This window comes from Cornus florida, unplaced genomic scaffold (genome assembly GCF_030987335.1).
Source record: "Cornus florida cultivar Cherokee Brave unplaced genomic scaffold, ASM3098733v1 CherokeeBrave_3.0.0_Hap2_Chr05, whole genome shotgun sequence".
NCBI lineage: Eukaryota > Viridiplantae > Streptophyta > Magnoliopsida > Cornales > Cornaceae > Cornus > Cornus florida.
The window spans coordinates 101,040,617-101,065,214 of NW_026775575.1; the positions used below are offsets into that span (position 1 = coordinate 101,040,617).

The 24,598-nt window shown below is 32.5% G+C and overlaps 1 long non-coding RNA gene across 1 annotated transcript; it reads right to left on the reverse strand.

The window, feature by feature from the left end:
• Positions 1 to 6,910: 6,910 nt before the first annotated feature.
• Positions 6,911 to 8,600, reverse strand: LOC132308017 (uncharacterized). Its single transcript, XR_009482359.1, has 2 exons — positions 8,207 to 8,600; positions 6,911 to 7,251 (listed from the first exon to the last, which is right to left on the reverse strand). It is a non-coding gene; the product is annotated as an uncharacterized LOC132308017 (long non-coding RNA).
• Between the last annotated feature and the right edge of the window lie 15,998 nt (positions 8,601 to 24,598).

A 24,598-nucleotide genomic window follows, 5' to 3' on the forward strand; every position in this document is an offset into this window, starting at 1 on the left:
ATACTATTCACAGACTCTACTTTACTCCTTTAGAAACCCAAACAACTACAAAGTCCTTGGTTTTTATTATTAAACAAGATGGTTAGAAACTTAATTAATTTTTTATTTTCTACTAAAATTTAATTACGAGAGAAATTTATAAATATTCTATTCTCCCGTCTTAAATTATATTATATTATATATATACATATATATATATATATATCTATCATCACACGTAATGACACTTCCCATATTTGAAAACACTATAATTATAATTTAAGACGGGAGAATAGAATATTTATAAATTTCTCTCGTAATTATATATATATATATATATATATATATATATATATATATATAATACTATTCATTTTCTTATCTTTTATAAGAAAATGAGGTCGATATTTTGAACTACTTTTTTATTTTAAAACCAAATGCCATATAGTCCAATTGCAAAAAGTGTATGTGAGTGTATATTTCTTTGCCAATGTAAAATAATAAAAGATTTGATAAAAATAAATAAATAAAAATAATAAAAAGTACAAGCATAACCATTTTCATTTGAGTTTAAAAATGAATATAATTGCCAGTGTTACTTTCTTCAATAAAACTTGATTATATTACTTTAAAGAGTGAGAAAAGAAATAAAGAAAATCACGACTTGATTATGTGAAAAAAATAAAAATAAAAATTGCTTAATTCAAGTTAAATTAATAAAGTAGACTTAAACATGAATAAATTAACTTTGTGTGGTTCCAACGTTCTTTTCTTCAATAACACTTGATTATAACATTTAAAAAATGAATAAAGAACATAAAAAAAATTACGACTTAATCATTTGAAAAAATAAAAAATAAAAAATAAAATTTGTTTAATTCAAATTAAATTAATAAAGTAGAATTAAATATGAATGTCTTGTTCATATCCTGAATTTTCATTTACCATATTTTCTAAAATTTTATTATATCTAATTGTGTAAGCAAGGAGATTCATTATTGTGAGAATTTCATTTGTAAATCTATATAAAAAAAAAAGAGAGTTATTGTGAGCTTACAAATATGTACTTCTATCTAGAGAGAGATATCCATTGTACAAAATCAATACAATCTTGTATCTAGGATTGATATAATCCAAGGGTTGGTGTGACCTTAATGGAAATCTTGGAGAAGGTTGTTCTCTAAGCATTTGAGAAGTGCGTGTGCTTCTTGTTTCGGTTTGCAATTCACTCGAAAGGAGAAGCCTAGTTGATTGGGAAGTCTCCAGAAGGGTTTTGGGGTGAGCAAAAGAGAAGCCTAGTGGATTGGGAAGTCTCCAGAAGGGTCTTGGAGCGAAGAATAGGAGTTTCCGAACTTCGCTAAAATCTTGGTGTCAAGTGTTTGCAATTTCTCTATCCCTTATCTATTTATTTTATGCTCATTGTTTAAATTTTTATCTAGCATAAAATTGTATGTATAATTGCTTTCACTTAGATTTTAATTGAATCGATTAAATTTCATTGTTTGCCAAAGATCCTATTCACCCCCCTCTATGGTCAATTATTGGGTAACAATACATATGTATAATTCCACTTGGAAGGTGTAAAAAAAAAAAAGATTTGGAAGTTTTTTTTGTTTTTTTTCCTGGGTTTCGGATTGGGTTCGGGTTGAACCCGAGACCAATCCAAACACGGCTGGGTTTTGACACAACCCAACTTGGTTTAAACCCGATTTATGAATTTAAAAACCTAAGTTTCAAAAATTTCGAGATGGATTCGGGTTGGTCTGCCCAAGTTACAACCCTAATATGACTCATTCCAAAATTGGGTCATAGCATTTGGAAGCAGGGGCGGAGGCAGCATGTGCCTGGGGGCAGCTCCCCCCTGCCCATGCTGCCGCACTAGAATATATATATATATATATATATATATATATATATTTATTTATTTATACATAAATTTGTAAAAATTGACACAATGCCCTTCCTAAAATTAATAAAATGGCTCCTCTACCCCTGAATCCACTATATTTATTTTATTTTTTGCGTATAATTTCTAAATATATAAAACAACCTCACAAAATTTAAAAATTATCTCCATAAAATTATCTATTTCTAAAAATGTCTTTAATTTTTTATTCATTTTCCTTCTTATTCTCAAATTTCTTTTTGTCATCTTCAAAACTTTTGCATTCTCTTTCTACAATTAAAACCTATGATTTCCTTCAAAATTCTCCCATTTTTTTTTTCTTTTTAGGGCAAAGTCTAAAAAAACCCCTCTGACTTTCACGCTTTTCTACTAAACCCCCCCTTGACTATTTTTATTCCAAAAAATCCCTCAAAGGGGGTAAAATATTCAACGATATGTTAACTAAGAATGCAAAATGACTAAAGTATCCATTAAGCAAAATTTGTGAATTGCCATCATCCATTGTGTCGAGCAAAAACCATTTTTTCTCCTTTTCAATTTTGAGTTTGTTGGTGGAAAAAAATTCTGAGATTGCTCTTTTTTATCTTTCCTTTCTCTAATTGGGCTAGGGTTCATAATCATCTCATATAACTAAAGAAATTGTTGACTGGTCTATGTTCGCAACTTCCAGATAAATTATCTCTGGACTTTATTCTCAGAGTGTTTTGCTCTCTCTTGATCAATATTTTTTTAGAATTTTTTCTGTATGTTTGATGTGGCCTTTTTTTCTTTTCTTTTTCCCTTTGGTTTGGGGTATACCCTGTTTTTTTTATACTATAAATAGAATACTCACAAATTCAATTTTTTGTTTCCCGTATGTCTTCGTTTAGATGATAGAAACAAAATATGGATTACTGATTTTGTTTCCAATTTTTTTTATTTTTTATTATTACTCATTTTTCTTCTCATTTTTCTTCAGTCTCATTCAATTTCATAGGAAACCAAACCAATGTGAGCAAATCACACCCATATAACTATTTTTTAATTTCGTATTCAATATGTATCTATATAAGCTTGTTAAACTCATTAATGTATTAGATCTATAGTTTTATTCTATTTAATTGCTTCAAACACCACCAAATGATCTTCATGATAATGGGTTTTGACTTTTGTGCACTGAGTTGTGTGTGTGTGTGTTTTATTATTTTTTATTTTTTTATTTTTTCATGTACTAAGTTGTGTTGGGTGTATGTGATTTGTTGCAAAGGCTAGGGTTCATCTTTCTATACACTGTATGAAAGATCTTTTCCATGTAGAACAATATTTCAATTGGTATTAGGGTATTGTTGTCTCAAAAATATTTGGGAAACAATTAATGTACACTTTGGCCTTCTCAGTTAATGTCTAGTTGATTCTGTTACCCTCCTCTGATAGTTGAGGGGGATTTTTTGGAATAAAAATAATCAAGGGAGGTTTAGTGAAAAAGAGTGACAGTTAGAGAGGGTTTATTGGACTTTGACCTTATTTTTATTTCATTTTCTTCTTAAAAAATTCTTTTTTCTTCTTAAAGATTTCTTTTTCGTGCACTAATGCATAATTTATGTACAATAACATTCTTTTTCTTTTTTCTCTTTTTATTCATTTTTTATTCACTTATTCTAATGCATTGTTGTTACACTATTATATTTTCGACCTGCTTGAAAAAAAAAAAAAATTTATCAGTGCTAACATGCCTCCCCGAACCAAATTCCTGACTCCGCCCCTATTTGGAAGCCCCTTTATTTTTTACCTTCCACTAAACCAAGTTAAGGAACTCCCTTCATTATCTTCAAAACGTCATCTTCTTAAAGGCTATCTGTTGTTAGCCTTCCCATCCCATCAAGAAAATATTTAATATTTCAGGGGTATGTTACTCAGGTTATCATCCCAGTTCTTGAATGTGGTGAGGCCCACACAATATGTTCTTTAGGAAAAGGAAATGTGATATGTCTCTTCAGAACAAAATTAATAAAGATAATTTAGTTTTAAAAGTATTATTTGTCTATTTTGATGTATATAAAATAATTAAAAATTACTAAATATATATATAGATAAAGAAATATAGATATTTTTTTCCTAATTGGTACTCACATACACTTATTTTTTTTATGAGATTTGAACTCCTGACATCCCTTTAAGAGGTAAGAGGTTGATACCGTTAAATTAGTAGTCCGTTAGTTAGATATAAATGATAGATAGACATATTGAAGAAATTCATACACTAAGTTGTATATTATAAGTATTAGCATAATAGAATTAATTGTTAAAAATCTACATTAAGTTGGATATTTAGTTATTTAACTTTTTGTATTTCAATTATTTGAAAATAAATTATAAAAATGTATAAAAATATTAAAAAATCTTACACTTTTAATTATATATTGAAAATGGCAAAAAAAAAAAAAAAAAAATTACATATACAAATTAAAAACGAAGAGTTGTTAAATATTACATTTAATTAATTAGAAAGTTCTTTTAGCTTAAAAAGGTAGTTATTTGTCTTAAAAAGGTTATGTTGGTTGTAAAGGATTTATTGCCCTGTTTGGGGGAGCTTCCTAGTTCTAAAATTCTTTTTATTTGAATGCGTTTGCAAAATGCCTTTTAATGAAAGGGATTAAAACGATAGAAATTGTTTGATGGATGCAATTTTTTAAACTCCTTCGACAATTAACGTAGTTTTAACTTGGCACTTATATCCTTAATAATTACTGTTAATATTTTCTCTCCAAAAACATCAAAAGCTCCTATTGTCAACAATATAAACCTATAAATGAAACAACAACAATTGCAAATCATGTCTAACAGTTACTTTCATGCATTCAATCTAAAACAAACTATTGTTGGATTTCCCGCATAATTTTTTAAAAAATAAAAAATTGAAGAGCTACCTATCAAAAATTCTGAGAACTTGTTGGGAAAAAAGTATTATAATATTCAAATTTGAATGGGAGTAGAAGACTTCAAAGAAAACTTGTTCAAATAGAAACCTACTATAGTATTGGAATTTGAATGGGAATAGAAGACTCCAAGCATTCACGTTCATTTATAGATCACTGGCAAAGCTAGTTTCACGAAGTAATAGGAAGCAAAATTGTACATAAATTTGTTATTTAAATCACGGCAGCAGTAAAAATCACCGGCAATAGAATATACTTGCCGGCATCCCTCGCCATTAATGGAGTTTTCTTCTTCTCTCTTTTGTTGATTTTCTTTGTATCCCATAGCAGCTATGAAAGGAAAAATAAGGGTTGCAATTCGATAGAATATTAAGGTTAATATTGAAAATCTAGTTTAATATTTCAGGACAATTTTGTAAACCGAGTTTTATATACGGCTAGTTTCCCGAGAATATGATTTTGAAAGCCTCTTTCTCTAGCTTCAGCTTAACGGGCTTTTAAAGACTTCCACTTCTCTCATAAGCCCGTTCTAATTATTTACCAAACACTCATTATTTTTTTGGAATGCCTTTTTAGGCCAGGAAGTCTGTTTCAGAGCTTCAGAAAGCCTTGCCAAACAGGCACTTCTTTTGATTTGAAGTAGATCAACTTTTGTATTGGGCTTTACTTTGACTTCTCTTCTGCTGATCTGAAGCAAATCAACTATTGTATTGGGCTTAACTTTGTTTCCCATGGGTTGGGCTTCACACCTTCATTTCCCGTAAGACCAATGGTTTATCCTATAATATATGGACCACGTAACCTTTTTTTTTTTTTTTTTTTATAACAAAAAACTCATGCATCATTTGTAACTACCCTTTTAAAGGGTTGATGTGATACCATTAGGCTCCACTGCTATGAATGGCCATGTTCATTTTTTATACATTAAAATGTATTTAAAATCTTTATAAACAATATAATTTTTATTACTACATATAGTGAATAATAACATAAAATTTAAAATAATAAAATAAAAAGGATAAGGATAAGAAAATATTTAATTTTTAAGACATGGATAAAAAAATAGTTGATGGTAATAAAAGAATAAGATAACGGGTGTTTATATCGGCGGTTCACTCGCCTATTTTAATAAAAATGACATTACATAAAAACCCTCAATCACACCAAGCACTTTTTAATATCATATTTGACCTTCCATATTAGCATAGGACTCTTCACACACACACATTCTTCCTCTCCCTGTTGAACAGAGAACACACCCCTCATAACCCACTCTTTCACTTTGTCTGCGTCTCTCGAATCTCCTCTATAGGTTTATATCAAATATAGGACGTCCATATCAGTGCACATCAGCACTTTTACGAATTTCTGTTTTCTTTTCTTCTTTTTTTCTAAGGCCGACGCCGACCAATTGGGGAAGAGGGAAGATAAATTTTGGCGAATTTCAACTTAGCTTTCAATCTGTTGAAATTAATCAATGTTCACTGGCCTAATTGAATAAAATTGAAATTACATAAAAACCCTCAATCACATTAAGCACTTTTTAATACCATATCTGACCTTCCATATTAGCATAATACCATATCTGACCTTCCATATTAGCATAAGAACACACACCCGTCTCTCCTATAGGTTTATAACAATATAGCACTGTGGAGGGAAAATCCTCTCCAACCAATAAGAAGATGACACGTCATCGCGAGAAGGGTCCACAGCAAATATAAAGACTATTCAACTCTCAACTGGGCTTCAATCAGGAGTTTGGACCAGCCCAACCAGGCTTAAGAAGCTGAACCCATTAAGGGGATCCGGAATAATTATTTTCCAGGCCCAAATTACCAATGAGTCCATTTTTAGTAGTACTTCTACGAGAAGAAGGATTATTACTTAAAGGAAACAAATCACGAGTACATGAGTGGAAATAATAGTTAAATCCATTAAATTGGTTTCATGAAATTCATTGAAAACAGGCTATTTCTAGTTTTATCTTATGTTCTCCACGAATTCAAGAAAAAATAAAAGTAGACATATATCTGTGACGTCAGGTCAAGTGTTTCCAATGGTCTGGAATGAAGTCCACTAATCTGATCAACAAAACAAGAGAAGAAGGTTAAAAAAAAAAAAAAAAACAAATGTATCTCATTCAAAATTCTTAGAAACCAATTAAACAAATTTGCAGTTTGTATACAACAACAATATTATAGACAACATAACGTAATGATACATATTAAAAATAAAACTGCTTCCTCTATCCACTTGATCCAGAGCAACGAACATATAATGTTGGCTGAAAATGCCACCTCCATATGTAGATTTGATCATATTCCAAGCAGAGGAAATTGCTAGGATGCCATCAAGATCACATGTGCAATAGTAAAACACTTGCATGAGCAAGAATCCATGCTTTCTTCAGTCCAAAAAGACAGTAAATCCGAAGTCCATCATGGTAATCTTTACTCCGAATAAGGTGAAGAGAAAATCAATTTTTAGACAAAGTAGATGAAAAAAGAAGTGCATATAATATAAAATCAGTTTCGGTATAACGCAAAAGGTGAGGATGGACAAGAACATCTATATAAAAAAAGTAGATGAAAAAATCAATTTCGGAACACCTATATAAAAGAAGTAGATAAAAAAAAGGAGTTGGGCTAAAGTGACAAGTATAAAAACAATAGTGCAATGAAAAAAGAGCAAATATGTGAGGATGAACAATAACATCAAATATGTAAGGATGGACAAGAACACAAATAAAGCATCAACCATGCGAATATCAAATATGTTCAAATATGTTAATTGGTGCTCGCTAAGCAGCTTTGAGGGTCTCCCAAACAACGTTAGGATCAGGATCAGCCCGCAGCGGTTCTAGTGCTCCTAGAAGTGTCTCCTCGAGGAGTCTCGAGGAGTGGGACATCCGAATCCTAATTCTTCTGTAGAGCTTCTGGCTTGGCGTCCGAATTCTTCTGGGCCTCCCCTGAGCTCTTTCCTAGAGAGCCTCTCTTTCTTAAAAAGGTGGGATTGGTTTGGGAATTTTTTTCAGATCTCCAGCATTGGTTTGGGATTTTTTTTTTACGTCTCCAGCATTGTGACTGATTCTGAGGTGACAGAATTCCATTTACACAATGGTATCATATCTGAACCAAAATCAGTTTGATGGTATATTCATCCCATACCATACTCGATATATACATTTAATTGTACAGAGAAGCAACAGTTGAGTAATCTTTCATCGTGGCAATAAACCCTATCAGTTTACTCAACGTAAACTGAACAATGGAGGGCAGGGGTCGTATTCGGACCATTGGATGGAATAAAGTGGTAGCAGTGTGAGAGTAAAATGGAACTACTGTATAAATAGCACAGACAGCTGATAGTGGGTTTAGATAGAGAACAGTAGCAACACAAGTACCTTTTGAAGACGAGCAAGTACCGGATCAAACCAATGACCTGTTGTCCCTCGCAACTGAAGCCAAGATCCAACAGGTCGCAACCAGATCTGGTTATACAAGTACCTCTTGGGAGGTTATCATGGTATATTGATCTTGATCTGCTCCTGGGTTAGGCGCAGATCAAGATCCGATTGCACTGTAAATCAAATACCAAATCACCAGTTCAAGCTTCGACTCCTATCGCCTCTCTTTTCCCTTTGAACGCTTTTCTAGATGTAGCCGTCAAAAATAATATGTTAGGGTTACTGAGATAGATTGGAAAAAGGAACCCTGCAGAGAGAGAACCGAAGAGAGAGATGGTGAAAGAGAGGAAGTTGCTGCTTTGGAGTCAAGGGATAGCACTTATTAAATAGAAAAAACAAAAGGGAAATGGTTGGCATCTCTCCCATATATAATATAATTATTATTTATAATTTTATTATACAATTTTATTTTTATTATTGACAAAATATGCACCGATATCACTGACACACCCTATTTCGTTCCTTTGGAGTTTCAAACCGTTGCAAAGTCCTTTGTTTTTATTACGTAGCATTAAACAAGATGGCTTGAGGCTTAATTAATTTTTTATTTTCTACTGAAATTTAATTAAGAGAGATGTATAAATATTTTATTCTCTAATCTTAAATTATAATTATAGTTTTTTCATATATGAGAAGTGCCATTATGTGTGATGATTTATATATATATATATATATATAAATTATAGTACCATTATAAAATGAGGTTGTATATTTTGAACTACTTATTATTATCATTATTTTCAAAATTGGTATACATTTGTACTATAAATATGCACGCATCCTTAACCAAAAACTTCAAAAGATGGTACAAAATTTCAATCAGACCATTAAGTTTTCAAAACTTATATTAGCAACTCATAATTTTTTTTTTTAAAAAAAACAAACACCATGTAGCCCAATGGCAAAAAGTGCATGTAAGTGTATATTTATTGCCAATGTAAAAAAAAAATAATAATAATAATAATAATAAATAAAAATTGATAAAAATAAATAAATAAAAATAATAAAAGGTACAAGCATAACCATTTTCATTTGAATTTAAAAATAAATATAATCGCCAGTGTTACTTTCTTCAATAAAACTTGATTATATTCTTTAACGAGAGAAAAAAGAAAGAAAGAAAATCACAGCTTGATTATGTGAAAAAATTAAAAATTTAAATTGCTTAACTCAAGTTAAATTAATAAAGTAGACTTAAACATGAATAACATTGGACAATTAACTTTGTGTGGTTCTCCACTTTTATTCCTTCAATAATACTTTGTTATAACATTTAAAAAATAAATAAAGAACATAAAGAAAATTACGACTTAATCATATGGAAAAATAAAAAATGTTTAATTCAAATTAAATTAGTAAAGTAGAATTAAATATGAATGTCTTGTTTATATCCTGAATTTATATTTACCATATTTTCTAAATTTTTATTATATCTAATTGTGTAAGCGAGGAGAGTCATTATTGTGAGAATTTCATTTATAAATCTATCTTAAAAAGGAGACTTATTGTGCGCTAACAGATCTGTACTTTTATCTAGAGAGAGATATAATCCAAGGGTTGGTATGACCTTAAAGGAAGTCTTGGAGAAGGTTGTTCTATAAGCATTTGAGGAGAAGTGTGTTTCTTGTTCCAATTTGCTCTCCACCCGAAAAGGAGAAGCCTAGTGGATTTATTTTATGCTCATTGTTTGCAATTTTTCAAATTTTTATCTATTTATTTTATGCTCATTGTTTAAATTCTTTTCTAGCATCAAATTGTATGATTTCTTTCACTTAGATTTTAATTGAATCGATTAAATTCCATTATTTGCCAAAGATCCTATTCACTCCCCCTTTAGGATCAATTATTGGGTAACAATATATATGTATCAATCCACTTGGAATGTGTAAAAAAACAAAAGATTTGGCAGTTTATTTTTCACGGGTTTCAGATTGGGTTTGAGTTGAACCTGAGACCAACCCGAACAAGACTTACTTTTAAGATAACCCAACTCGATTTGAACCTGATTTATGAATTTAGAAACTCAAGTTTCAAAAATTTCGAGATGGACTTGAGTTGGGCCACCCAAATTGCAACCCTAATATGACTAATTCCAAAATTGGGTCATAGCATTTGGAAGCCCCCTTTCTTTTTTACCTTTCAGCAAACCAGGTTTAGGAATTCATTATCTTCAAATCTTCTTAATGGCTATCTATTGTTAACCTTCCCATCAAGAAAATATTAAATATTTCCTAGGTATGGTACTCTGGTTATCCCAGTTCTTGAATGTGGTGAGGCCCACACAATGTGTTCTTTAGAAAAAGGAAAAAGAAAAGTGACATGTCCTAACAAAATTAATAAAGATAACTTATTTTTAAAAGTATTATTTGTCTAATTTTTTTTTTCCTTGATATTCATACACACATGCCTCCACCGAGGCTCGAACTCCTAACTTTTTTTAAAAAAATAGATATTGATATAGATAGACAGACATATAAAAGAAATCCATACACTATGTTGGATATTATAAGTATTAGCATAATAGAATTAATTGTTAAAAATCTACATTAAGTTGGACATTTAGTTATTTAACTTTTTGTATTTCAATTATTTGAAAATAAATTTAAAAAATGTATAAAAAAATTCAAATGATCCTTACATTTTTTATTACATATTAAAAATGGCAAAAAAAAATATAAAAAATAAAAAAATTACATATACAAATTGAGAACGAAGAGTTGTAAAATATTATATTTTAATTAATTAGAAAGTTAGTTTAACTTAAATAGGTAATTATTAGTGTCAGAAGTAGAAGAGGTTTTTGAATTTTTAAAAATAACTCACTTGACATTCAACTTTATGCTCCATTTTGTGTGAAGAAGAAAATTGAATGGAAGGAAATAAAAAAATAAAAAAATAAAAAAAAAATAGAATGAGACATCACAAAAATTGTGTCCTTCACTAATTTTTTGTCTGTCTTGTTGGATGGAAGAGAAGGGGATGAAATAATGTCTCATTTTGTTTGTTAAGAGGGTATAAATTACAAGGAAAGTTTGTAGAGTATAAATTATAAGAAAACTTTTGTAATTTGAAAAATTTTACATATTTGAAGGGATGAAAATTTATGTTTAGATAAAAATTTCTCTCTTCCTTCCTAGCTTCCCTCTTTGGCTCTTTCCTACCAAAAGGTGCATTAATGTATTAAATGTTTTTAAAAATGCAAACTCTTACTCATTGAACTTTAGGGTGTGTTTGGATAAATAGGGGAGAAATGAAATGATAGTATTAATTAAGAGAAAAAAGAAAAGAAATGATAGTAATAATTTCTATTCGTGTTTGGATAGATAGGGGAGAAAAGAAAAGATAATTATTCTTGTTTGGATAAGATAGAGGAGAGAAAAGAAAAGAAATGATAATGACCAAATTACTGTCTTACCCTTTATAATAGTCATCACCTTACACCTTTTTCTTTTTTCTTTTAAAATTGAAAGTAAAGTTAAATGTCTTACCAATCTGCATGGGTTAAATGTCTCTATCTAAATTTCGCATTCCTATAGTAAAGTGATAATCAACTACTCTTTTTTTTTATTTTTTATTTTTTTTTATTTATAAGGCCTGTCCACAAACAACAAAAAGCAAAATAAATAAGAGCTTTGAATAGACTTGAATGCATAGCTCAAGTTAACAATTTGGTGTGTACATAATGCTTAACAGAGACCAAGACTACTCAACAATTGAGACATAAATGGAATTACATAATTGGGACATAAATGAAATTATATTTTTGTATGTAGATTTGTGAAGGATATTTTGAGTATTAAAAATGTATAATTTACTATCTCTCCCTATCTTCTCAATTTAGGAGACAAAGTATATAAGGGATAGAGAGGGATGTTATTCCTCCCTATCCTCTCTTTTCTCTCTACTTAAATTACCCGAACACACTTTCACACTATTCTCTCTTTTCTTTTCTTTCCCTATTCCTCCAAATCAACCCTACCAAACACACCCTTAAGATCAACAAAGTACAGGAGGAGTACATGAGCGGAAATAATAATTAAATCCATTAAATCAGGCTATTTCTAGTTTTATCTTATAAATACTATTGAGGAAATTAAAACTTGGAACAAATAAAAGTAGACACATCTTTATGTGTAATGATTCAGGTCAAGTGTTTCCAATTGTCTGCCATGAAGTCTTCTAGTTTGATCAACAAAACAAGGGAAGAAGATATATAATTCCATAACAAATGTATCTTCTTCAAAATTCAACCCATTAGAAACCAATTAAACAAATTTACAGTTTGTATACAACAACAATATTATAGACAACATATTGTAATGATACATATTAAAAATAAACCGTTTCTTCAATCTACTTGTTCCCGAGCCAGAAACATAGAATGTTGCTGAAAATGCGAACTCCACATGTAGATTTGATCATATTTCAAACGGAGGAAATTGCTAGGATGCAATCAAGATCGCAGGTGCAATAATAAAACACTTGCATGAGCAAGAATTCATGCTTTCTTCGGTCCAAAAACAGAGTAAATCCGAAGTCCATCATGACAGATACTTTAGAATCGAATGGATTAAAAGAACAAATAATAATCTTTGCGCGTTGCAAAGAAAATCAATTTTTGTATAAGGATAGACAAGTACATAAATAGGGTGAGGATGAATAAAAACAATATGTGAGAATAGACAAGAACATCAGATGAGAAAGTAGATAGAAAGCCTATATAAAAATAAAAACAGATAAAAACAGATCACGCACATCTGATATAACGAAAATTATAAACATTTAATTGTACAGAGAAACAACAGTTGAGTAATCTTTCATCGTGGTAATAAACCTATCAGTTTAGTAAACTCAAAAATGGAGGGCAGAGTTCGAATTCGGACCATTGGATGGAATAAAGTGGTAGCAGTGTGAGAGAAAAATGGAACTACTATATTAATAGCACAAACAGCTGATAGTGGGTTTAGAGAGAGAACAGTAGCAACACAAGTACCTTCTGAAGACGAGCAAGTACCGGATCGAACCATTGACCTGTTGTCCCTCGCAACTGAAGCCAAGATCCAACGGGTCGCAAGCGGATCTGGTAATACAAGTACCTCTTGGGAGGTAATCATGGTATATTGATTGATTCTCTCACCTGGGTTAGGCGCAGATCAAGATCCGATTGCACTGTAAATCAAATACCAAATCACCAGTTCAAGCTTCGACTCCTATCGCCTCTCTTTTCCCTTTGAACGATTTTCTAGATCTAGCCGTCAAAAATAATATGCTAGGATTACCGAGATAGATAGGAAAAAGGAACCCTGCAGAGAGAGAACCGAAGACAGAGAGAGATGGGGAAAGAGAGGAATGGGGTAAGAGAGGAAGTTGCTGTTTTGGAGTCGAGAGATAGCATTTCTTAAATAGAAAAAACAAAAGGGAAATGGTTGGCATCTCTCCCTGATATGGGTAAATTACACCTGGACTGTCAGGTCATTTTTTACCCAAATAAAAATTTTGATTTTAATTTTTACTCATATTTAGAAGTTAGAAGAGTAATTTTGTATTTCACTTACATCTTAAATGTCAATTTGGGGTGTAAGTGAAATACTTTTTAAATATAAAATGACTATTCTACTCTTTTGACCATTTGTTGACTTAAAAAATATATATTTCAAAATTTTTATGACTAAAATACCCCTCAAATTTTTCATGACTAAAATACTTCAATGACCTTACAAGCCACAGTTGTTTGCTACATATAACTGTTGCCTTTTGCTATTTTTTTTATTTTTTTTTCCGACAATGACATTAGCTATTATAAGTGTTTAATTACTTAATTAAGAAAGACTCTTTCTTAATTGCTTGCATAAAGACTCTTTCTTAATTGCTTGCATATTTTATTTCTTTTTTAATTGGTTGCATATTAGAATGTAAAACAGTTGTTATAATCATATTAGCATTCTTGTATCTTGCACAATCCTTTTTTTTTTTTTTTTTTTGAAACGGCACCTAGTTACAATCCTGTAATACAATTGGCTAACAAATTTTAATTTAAATTTAAATTGAAAACATGTAAAACAATAAAACAATTGTAATATTTTTTTTTAAACCTCTAAAATCATAACCTGTTACAGTCCAATTTTTAAAACCTATTAAAGGATTGCAAATTTTTAATACCTGTTACAGTAATTGATAAGCTAAAATATGTGCTATGTCTGTAATCCAATTTTGAAAACCTGTTACAGCAACTTAAAATCTCAAAATATATCAATACATTCCCAACTTTAAGGCTCAAAATACATAAATAATTCCAACTTAAGGTCTCAAAATATATTAATACATTCCCAACTTAAAGTCAATGTCGCACCTTTTTGATCAGTTCAGGAAATTTAAAGAAAAAATTCAATGCCGCACCTTTCTGAACATTATTTTTCAGTAATACAATAACATTATTATACCGCATGACATAACTGAACTTGACTGGATGAACATTCCCTATTACATGTATGTGTCCCTCAAAGGGAGCAATGATATCATGCAATCTGTCATATGCCATTTCAAACTGGAATGACACACAACAAGCATGTCAGCTAATATCTTTCAAAAAAAAAAAAAACCTCACTGGAATTAGAAATGAAATGCAGACTCGCATAACTTTTTCCAAAAGTTGGGTACAGTATGCAGAAATAATTGAACCATAACATGAACACGCAGAATAACATATGAAATGTAGACACTCAAATTGATAGAAACCTAAAAAAAAAGACCAATTGTAATCGTATAATACAAAAAATATATATAAATTTACGCACACTCACAAAATATTTTCAAAACACTTCATTAATCTTTAAATTTTATATTAAATTAAAGATTAATTTATATTAAATTACACTGTAGATGTATTTTAGAAAATTGATAGTTTAATGGCATAAAAAAATTGCAAAAGTTTATCTTGTGTTCATTTTCCTCAGCCATTATATTGACCAATGTTGCTATGCTTTATTATAAAAAAATGGTAAGTACACCATATTATTCATATGGTCAATTGTATGGACAAAAATCAAAAGGGCACTGTCACGATTTCTAGTAATTAATCATTAGACACTTACCAAGGCATCAGTCCTAATGTTATATTTAATCTGAAGTTATTAAAAAATGATTGGAATAAATAAAAAGAGAAATTTCCCTAAAACATCAAACTCTAAAAGTGAAACAGAAAAGATATATTGGTGTTATAAACAACCAATTATTCAAATTAGGAAGATAAAGATTATAAAGAAACTATTCAGCAATCAAATACTATAACTTGTAGACGAAGCAAGTACACACACACACACACATATATATATACACACACACACATGCAATATATCATAAAATTGTTGACCAATGTTCAACAATTAAAAACAAATTGAATCAGATTGTGATATCGGAAGATTAGCAGAGAATACCAAAAATTTAAACAAAAAATTTCAAATCAAATTGTGATATCGGAAGAGAAGGATACAAAAAATTGAACTAAAAAAAAGGAAAAAAAATATTAATATGAGTTCCTAGAAAAAGAGGACTAACATATCAAGAATGAAAATGAATTTGGAGATTGTACCTTCAGAACTAGAATCTGAGATCTATTCAATAATCAGTAGCAGAATACATCTCCAATCCATCTCCATTTGTGGCGAAGACTATTTACCTAATCTGCTACAAGGTCAACATCCATGAACTCCAGTGAGAAAGAGAACGAGAGGTGTATTCCGATAAGAAAGAGACGGAGAGAGAAAAGTGTATTCAGCTAGCTACTGTTCAGTGAGGGCTTTCTTCCTCACCGGAACACATTATGTTTTGATCTTCCCGGTCCAGTTGCTTCTTTTCGCCTCTTCGTGCTTCGGTCGGTGGCTAGGTCTGTATTTGACTCGGAGAGAGGTGTGTTGGGTGTTTGTTAGGTGTGTGTTATTTAGCGTGTATATAATGAGAGGGGTAGTTTTGTCTTTTAGAGTTGTAGAATTTTTTTTTTGTATTAAATTGTATTAAAAAATTAAGGGTAAAAGGGTCAATTCACATGGGTCAGAATTCAAAAAGCAACTTGGGGTGTAAATGAAAGTTAAAACCCAAATCTTCATCTGAGTGTAAAATGACCTAACCTCAGGGGGTCTAGGTGTAATTTACCCTAATATAAATTATTATTTATAACTTATAATAAATATATGTGTATATATATAGAGAGAGAGAGAGTAATGGTATAAGAGAAATTAGGACAAAGTTTTAGAGTAAGAGAGAGAAGAAAGAGAGAGAGAGGACGAACAGAGAGAGAAAGCTTTACAGCTTTGGTTTTTTCACACACCACATTACATACACATAATGCCTATTTATAGGCAAACAAAATCGTGGGTAGTAAGCAGCTTCTCAGACAAGCTTGCTGCCATTATCAATATGCCACAATTTTTTCCACTCATGTGGACCCCACACAAGACACACACATACATAACACTCCCCTTGGGGTCCACAATCTTATATTAAGAATATGCCTCGTTAAAACTGTGATACCCCTCGGTTCCGAGACATGGGTTGATCAGGCCCAGGCCCAAACCTGAGGGAAATCAAATAATTAAAGTATTTTAAAAACGAACACGGATGAAAAAAAAATGAAATAAGAATAACTATTAAAAGCTGAACAGAATACTAATATAAAATCCTCAATAGCTTGATAAAACTTAATAAAATCCAACTTCCAAAACTTCCATGAATTACAACTCGGGAATCCATCTAGTGGACCCCTAAATAAAAATCTCAACTGAAACGTAAACAACTGACATAAAACCAAATACTAAAATATGGAAGGACATCCTACGTCGTCGGTGGAATGAATGATAATCCCTGCACAGCACGATCAAGCCTAAGACTGGAACCATCCGATACCTGAAAAATAAGAGTGGGTCAAGCCCACGAACAAGTTCTAATCTAACTGCAATCCATACAGTGACCCGATACGCAGATACACCTAAATACCTCACAATATCTATCTAGTCCATACATAAATATATCCACACTAGAGGACCTTCACTGGACTATAATGGGGTCTCAACCTGAGTAGAAGGCAACATGCAAAAACGCACCCAAAGGTGGGCATGAATACCTAGACCTAACAGGGTACACCTCAACCATCATATCCAGCTATGCATCCCAATGCATATACGCTCCCTAACCAACGACTCTGAGACTCATGCCCATATCGTGGTGCCATAACATATATATAAAGTCCGTCTAACCCAAGGTATGCCATTTTATTGTTTATTGAATTGACATAAGAATTTTAATCCAGTTTAGTCATTCAACTTAATCAGTCGATCTGACTTAAACACAACCAACATTTAATCCAGGTAGTCATTCAACTTAATCGGTCGATTCGACTACACACAAACACAATTAATCCAGATAGTCTTTTAACTTAATCAGTCGACCTGACTAAACAAGGTTTAGGATTCAATATTTTACAATCCTTCCCTTAAATCCAATAAGTTAGGTTTATGCGTTTTGAGCTAAACCATCCCTAGTATGACACCGTCCCATACCGGTTCATACCATCCTCCACAACCATGTAATTGATAGAATCTATTAATTCAGCAATTAAAATTCCACATATATATATAATCGTTTAGCGATTTATAATCCAAAACCAATATCCAAGTATTTGCAATTAAATCTAAACATTTAAACCATATAGTTGTAAGGAATGATTTCATAATTCAACCACTAACATCCAGAGCCTGCATAGATCACATCTAACACATCAATGACCCTATAATATATTTAAAACCATTTTATAAATATATTAAATCCCACTGGAATGCCTAAAAATAAGCTTAAGTATTTAAAACTTCATCTATCCACTAACCGTATACAATGTACATAAGTGTTATACAGTTTGATCCGTTAATTTAGAATTAACCTTAAATCAATTTAGGGTCTTAATAACACCCAAAAATTAACTATTTAATCCCTCCGTGAAGTCTCATTAAATTTCTAAAATTTAATCAAGCCATTTAGTTCCTTTCTTCTGTTAGTAGCATACACCGTTGTATATTTTTACAATGCTACATCCTTTGTCTTAGAGACTTAAACTATGCAACAATAAGTTTAATAACACTTAGAACTAACTAATTAGATCCTCTGTTAAGTCCCTACAGTTCATTAGAATCACTCAGAAGCTCAAACAGTGCTCAAAACACCAAACAGAGCCCTAGAAAACACTTTCTGGACGTAAAACAAATTGGAGCCGGCTCTTGGAATGGAAGAGCCGGCTCTTCCCCTATTGGAGCCGGCTCCAATTCCCTAGGAGCCGGCTCTTGCTGAAGGGGAAGAGCCGGCTCTTCCATTCCAAGAGCCGGCTCTAATTTGTTTTACGTCCAGAAAGTGTTTTCTAGGGCTCTGTTTGGTGTTTTGAGCACTGTTTGAGCTTCTGAGTGATTCTAATGAACTGTAGGAACTTAATAGAGGATCTAAGTAGTTAGTTCTAAGTGTTATTAAACTTATTGTTGCATAGTTTAAGTCTCTAAGACAAAGGATGTAGCAGTGTAAAAATATACAACGGTGTATGCTACTAACAGAAGAAAGGAACTAAATGGCTTGATTAAATTTTAGAAATTTAATGAGATTTCACGGAGGGATTAAATAGTTAATTTTTGGGTGTTATTAAGACCCTAAATTGATTTAAGGTTAATTCTAAATTAACGGATCAAACTGTATAACACTTATGTACAGTGTATACAATTAGTGGATAGATGAAGTTTTAAATACTTAAGCTTATTTTTAGGCATTCCAGTGGGATTTAATATATTTATAAAATGGTTTTAAATATATTATAGGGTCATTGATGTGTTAGATGTGATCTATGCAGGCTCTGGATGTTAGTGGTTGAATTATGAAATCATTCCTTACAACTATATGGTTTAAATGCTTGGATTTAATTGCAAATACTTGGATATTGGTTTTGGATTATAAATCGCTAAACGATTATATATATATGTGGAATTTTAATTGCTGAATTAATAGATTCTGTCAATTACATGGTTGTGGAGGATGGTATGAACCGGTATGGGACGGTGTCATACTAAGGATAGTTTAGCTCAAAACGCATAAACCTAACCTATTGGATTTAAGGGAAGGATTGTAAAATATTGAATCCTAAACCTTGTTTAGTCAGATCGACTGATTAAGTTGAAAGACTATCTGGATTAATTGTGTTTGTGTGTAGTCGGATCGACTGATTAAGTTGAATGACTACCTGGATTAAATGTTGGTTGTGTTTAAGTCAGATCGACTGATTAAGTTGAATGACTAAACTGGATTAAAATTCTTATGTCAATTCAATAAACAATAAAATGGCATACCTTGGGTTAGACGGACTTTATATATATGTTATGGCACCACGATATGGGCATGAGTCTCAGAGTCGTTGGTTAGGGAGCGTATATGCATTGGGATGCATAGTTGGATATGATGGTTGAGGTGTACCCTGTTAGGTCTAGGTATTCATGCCCACCTTTGGGTGCGTTTTTTGCATGTTGCCTTCTACTCAGGTTGAGACCCCATTATAGTCCAGTGAAGGTCCTCTAGTGTGGATATATTTATGTATGGACTAGATAAATATTGTGAGGTATTTAGGTGTATCTGCGTATCGGGTCACTGTATGGATTGCAGTTAGATTAGAACTTGTTCGTGGGCCTGACCTACTCTTATTTTTCAGGTATCGGACAGTTCCAGTCTTAGGCTTGATCGTGCTGTGCAGGGATTATCATTCATTCCACCGACGACGTAGGATGTCCTTCCATATTTTAGTATTTGGTTTTATGTCAGTTGTTTACGTTTCAGTTGAGATTTTTATTTAGGGGTCCACTAGATGGATTCCCGAGTTGTAATTCATGGAAGTTTTGGAAGTTGGATTTTATTAAGTTTTATCAGGCTACTGAGGATTTTATATTAGTATTCTGTTCAGCTTTTAATAGTTATTCTTATTTCATTTTTTTTTCATCTGTGTTCGTTTTTAAAATACTTTAATTGTTTGATTTCCCTCGGGTTTGGGCTTGGGCCTGATCAACCCATGTCTCGGAACCAAGGGGTATCACAGTTGGTATCAGAGCCAGGTTCAAGTGTCTCTAGGACGTTTCGTATTAAGTCTTCAGCGTAGCGTTATCTCTTTATTAGAGTTTTTGGTTAGGATTCATTGTATTCTTTACGGTCCAAGTGAGTTGTACTGATGTCTATCTTTCTGTGTGAACAGATGGATAATAGAGGACAGACTGTACAAGGAACTTGAAAGGAAAGAAGAACGGCACGTAGGCAACAGTATCTCCTACGGCGTCAGCAATTGGAGAAAAAGCAACAACTGCCTAGGTTTCAGGAGGAGCAGGAGGAAGATGGTCAGTTGCACGTAGAACACGAGGATGTTCAGCATACTCAGGAGTCTCATGATCGGGCCAATAATCAGGGCAGGAATCCAGGGTATTCTTCTCAGCTAGTTTACATCATTGCTCAGGCTGTAGCTGAAGGTGTAGCAACTGCATTTCAGAGTCAGACACACGTTCAGCAGGCACCCGAAGTAATACCAGTGGTGCAGAATGTGTTACAAGGTCAATGCTTTGCCTGTGGAGAGTTTGGGCATACACCCAACCAGTGTACCGGACTAGCTCAGAGACAACCGAGTGGGGGACCACAGGCAGAACGGTATCGCCCACAGACAAACCAACGGAGGAGGCCGTTTGGTACTTTTAGGGGTACTTGCTATACTTGTGGTGAATTTGGTCACACTTGCAGGCAGTGTCCTAGACGAGGAGATATCGGGCCGTCCCAGCAGGAGGGTACCGACTCACATAGAGGAAGGCTCTTTTAAGAGTAATATTAATTACTAGTGGTAAAGGAGGATTACTAAAAGTTTAGTATGGCTTTGATCAAATACACTGGTTTTGTTAAGGAATATTTTATGATTAAGCTTCTAGAAGTTTATGGTTTAGGAAACTTTTTAATAAAGTGAACTATTGGATTTGGCTATCTTTATTGCGTTCTGTAATAAATTTTTTGGTGATATATACATAGCTGTTTTAAAACTATATTGGAAAGTGTATGTTGTTATAATAGATGATTATCACAGTGGAATGATTGGGTTTGAAGGGTAAACAAATATTTGTTCTGAATTACGTTGTGTTGAGACAGGATGGTTACCAAGGAGTTTACAAAGGAACTGGTGTAAATCTATATGGTAGGGTTGGTTTAGAAGGAGAAATTCCCAAAATAGAACGATAATCTAAAAAGGGGAAGAATATGGAACATTTTTGTTTTACCTTATGTGTTTTGCTTTACTGAATATTTTGGTTACTTTAAGTGTTTTGCATTATGGAGTATTTAGAATAGTTGGGATTTAGGATTCTGACACATGAATGCAACTTATTTGGAGTCACCGTGTCGTATTGTCGACTGTCGGGATCAAATCCTTTGTAATAAGGTTATCCCTTTGGTGCGTGTTCAGTGGAGTCATCACAATGAGGCTGTGTCCACTTGGGAACGGGAGGATGTCATTCACTCGCAGTTTCCTGAATTATGGGAAGAAGGTAAGAGCGAATTCCGAGGACGGAATTCCTTTTGTTAGGGGGGAAGAATGTAATACCCCTAATTTTAAAAGGACAATCCTGTAATTTAATATAATTATTTTTATTTAATTAATTGATTATTTGCTTGTTTTAATTGATTAATTATTTGCTCATTTGATTTGTTTTATTTTTAATTAACTTAAATGTGTTTTTCTTTCATTAATTGTTTTAAATTGTGTTTTCTTTAATTAATTGCTTAAATTGTATTTGGGTTTGTTTCTTTACGTGTTTATGTAAATGCACTGTTTTGGTAATTAGGGTTTTATGTTTTACATCGTGTTTAGGATTGGAGCCGACATATAGTTGGTTTAGGATTTAATTTAGCGTTTGGTTTAGGATTTAAATTAGGGTTTCAACTTAAGCCTATAAATACATAAGTATACGTCTGCTAGGTTTCCTGTAAACCATATTCACTATATTCATGTACATAAGGATACAGAGGGAATACAGAGAGAACTTTAAGAGAATAAGGTAGGGAATCAAGGAGGAGTTCTGGATTTAACTAGGAGTGGCAGAGGTTGATAACAACTATTGACATTGCCGAAGTTGCTAGAAACAACAGTTTTGGATTTTCAATCGGAAATCAAAGGCAAGTTTCTGTTCTGCTTTATCTCTTTAATCTGTGTTCTGTGCATGCCTAGGAGGACTTCAGGGACTTAATAAAGGCTAAAACAATTGTAAACAAACATAATATCATGGATTTATGCATATAAGAATCTGGTTTAAATACTCGTAAGATAATTGTTTTGCCTATTTCTGCTTCTCTGTTAATCTGTTTTTCTATAGTTGTGATTCAGGTTGTTGTAAACTAAGGTTGTAAATTATATGTGGGATGCTTTGTAACTAATCTAGGAGTGAGTTTAAAGCCTGGAACAAGATTTTAAAACAGTTTTGATGTTTACAAAATAAATCTGTTGTAAGTTGCTTAAGGTTGCTATTTGAACGTTCTGTAATTATGGCTTCCAAACTTGAGTCTAGTTCAAATCATGGTTGCATATCAGTGGGTTAGGATTAATCTATAACTTTGATTGGACCCCAAAACAACTGATTAAAACGTTCCAGAGGCTCTGTTAGTTACCAGAGTCGAAGAAGATGAAGCAAGAACAGATGACGGTGTCCAAAGGAACAAGAGCAGGCTCCAGAAAACCTAGGAGCCGCCTCTAAGCCTTTGGAGCCGGCTCCTAAAGGATTGGAGCCGGCTCCTGGCTGTTTTGGAGCCGGCTACAATAGTCCAGAGCTGGCTCTTGAGGCAATTTGAGCAGTGCTCTCACCCGGATGCGCTCAGTTTTGGTTTAGTGCACTGTTTGGCTGCGTGGGGTGTTTTAAATGGTTTGAATTGAATTAATGGATGGATACAAGTGTTGTAGATCCGTTAAACAATAGAGAAACATAAATTCATAATTTAATTAAGGATTGGACAATGCACAGTTAGGCAAGGAATTTACCGGTTGCACCTTGAATATTAAACTGTTTACACTAGAGAATTTAGAGGATCGTTTGTATATGATTTAACTAGGATTAAAAATATATAAATAGGATTATAAGTAACATTAATTACTTGAATTTAACTGAATTTGTGTTGAATCAAGTTAATTTTCACCTTGTTATTCAACTACGGCAGATACGGACAACTTGGAGGATGTGAATGCTTATACTTATTTTGCAGATTACATTATTGGAATATTGATTTTGTTTAGGCTCTATAATGAATGCTTATTATTGATATATATGTATCAAATTATAATGATACATATTTTGGATGATGGATGTTGATTATATAGTGTGGTTCAATTAACTACGCAGTTTGGAGGAGTTAAATGCTCAGTAAATTTTTATCAGCTTAAAGGAATTGGTTTAGGATTTCTAAACTTTATATTGTGTGCATAATTTGATCCTAAACTTGATAGGTTATAATAAATGCTTATTCTGGAGTATAGTTGGTTTGCATCTATTACTGTTTTATCGACTATGTTAATTGGAGGATTGTATGTACCGGTATGGGACGGTGACATACTAGGTATGGATTAGTTCAAGCACTAAATCCTACCTAATCTGGAATGAGTTGGATTAACCATAAAAAGGGTTAAGTCTTACTTGAATGGATGTGTATGAACCGGTATAGGACGGTGTCATATTAGGGATGGCTTAGCTCAAAGCACTAAGACCTACCTATATTGGAATGGATTAGTTCAAAACACTAAGTCCTACCCAAATTTGGATTAAGGTATGGATTAACCATAAATGTTAAGTCCATCACCTACTTGTGTCATGTCAATCAAATAAAGTGAATGACCTACTATGGTTTCAGGATGAATTTGTGCTACATATATCAGACCACTATACAGATGGATGATATTTTGTATTAGGAGTACGGACTTTATATATTTATTTTATGTGCCATGGTATAAGCTTGAGTCTTAGGACCATGGTTAAGGCGCGTATATCGCTTCAGATGGATAGCTGGACATAGGTATTGTTCCCTGGTAGGTCTAGGTACTCATGCCCACCTTAGGGTACGTATTTGCATGTTGCCTTCTATTCAGGCTGAGACAAACCTATTGGACTAGCGAGCGTTCTATTAGTGTGCACTATATACATATATGGACTACTCTAGATATGGTTGAGTCTTCCTAGGATGTATCTGCGTATCGGATTACTGTTTGGATTGTAGTAGATCAGGACTTGCATGTGGGCCTGACCCACTCCT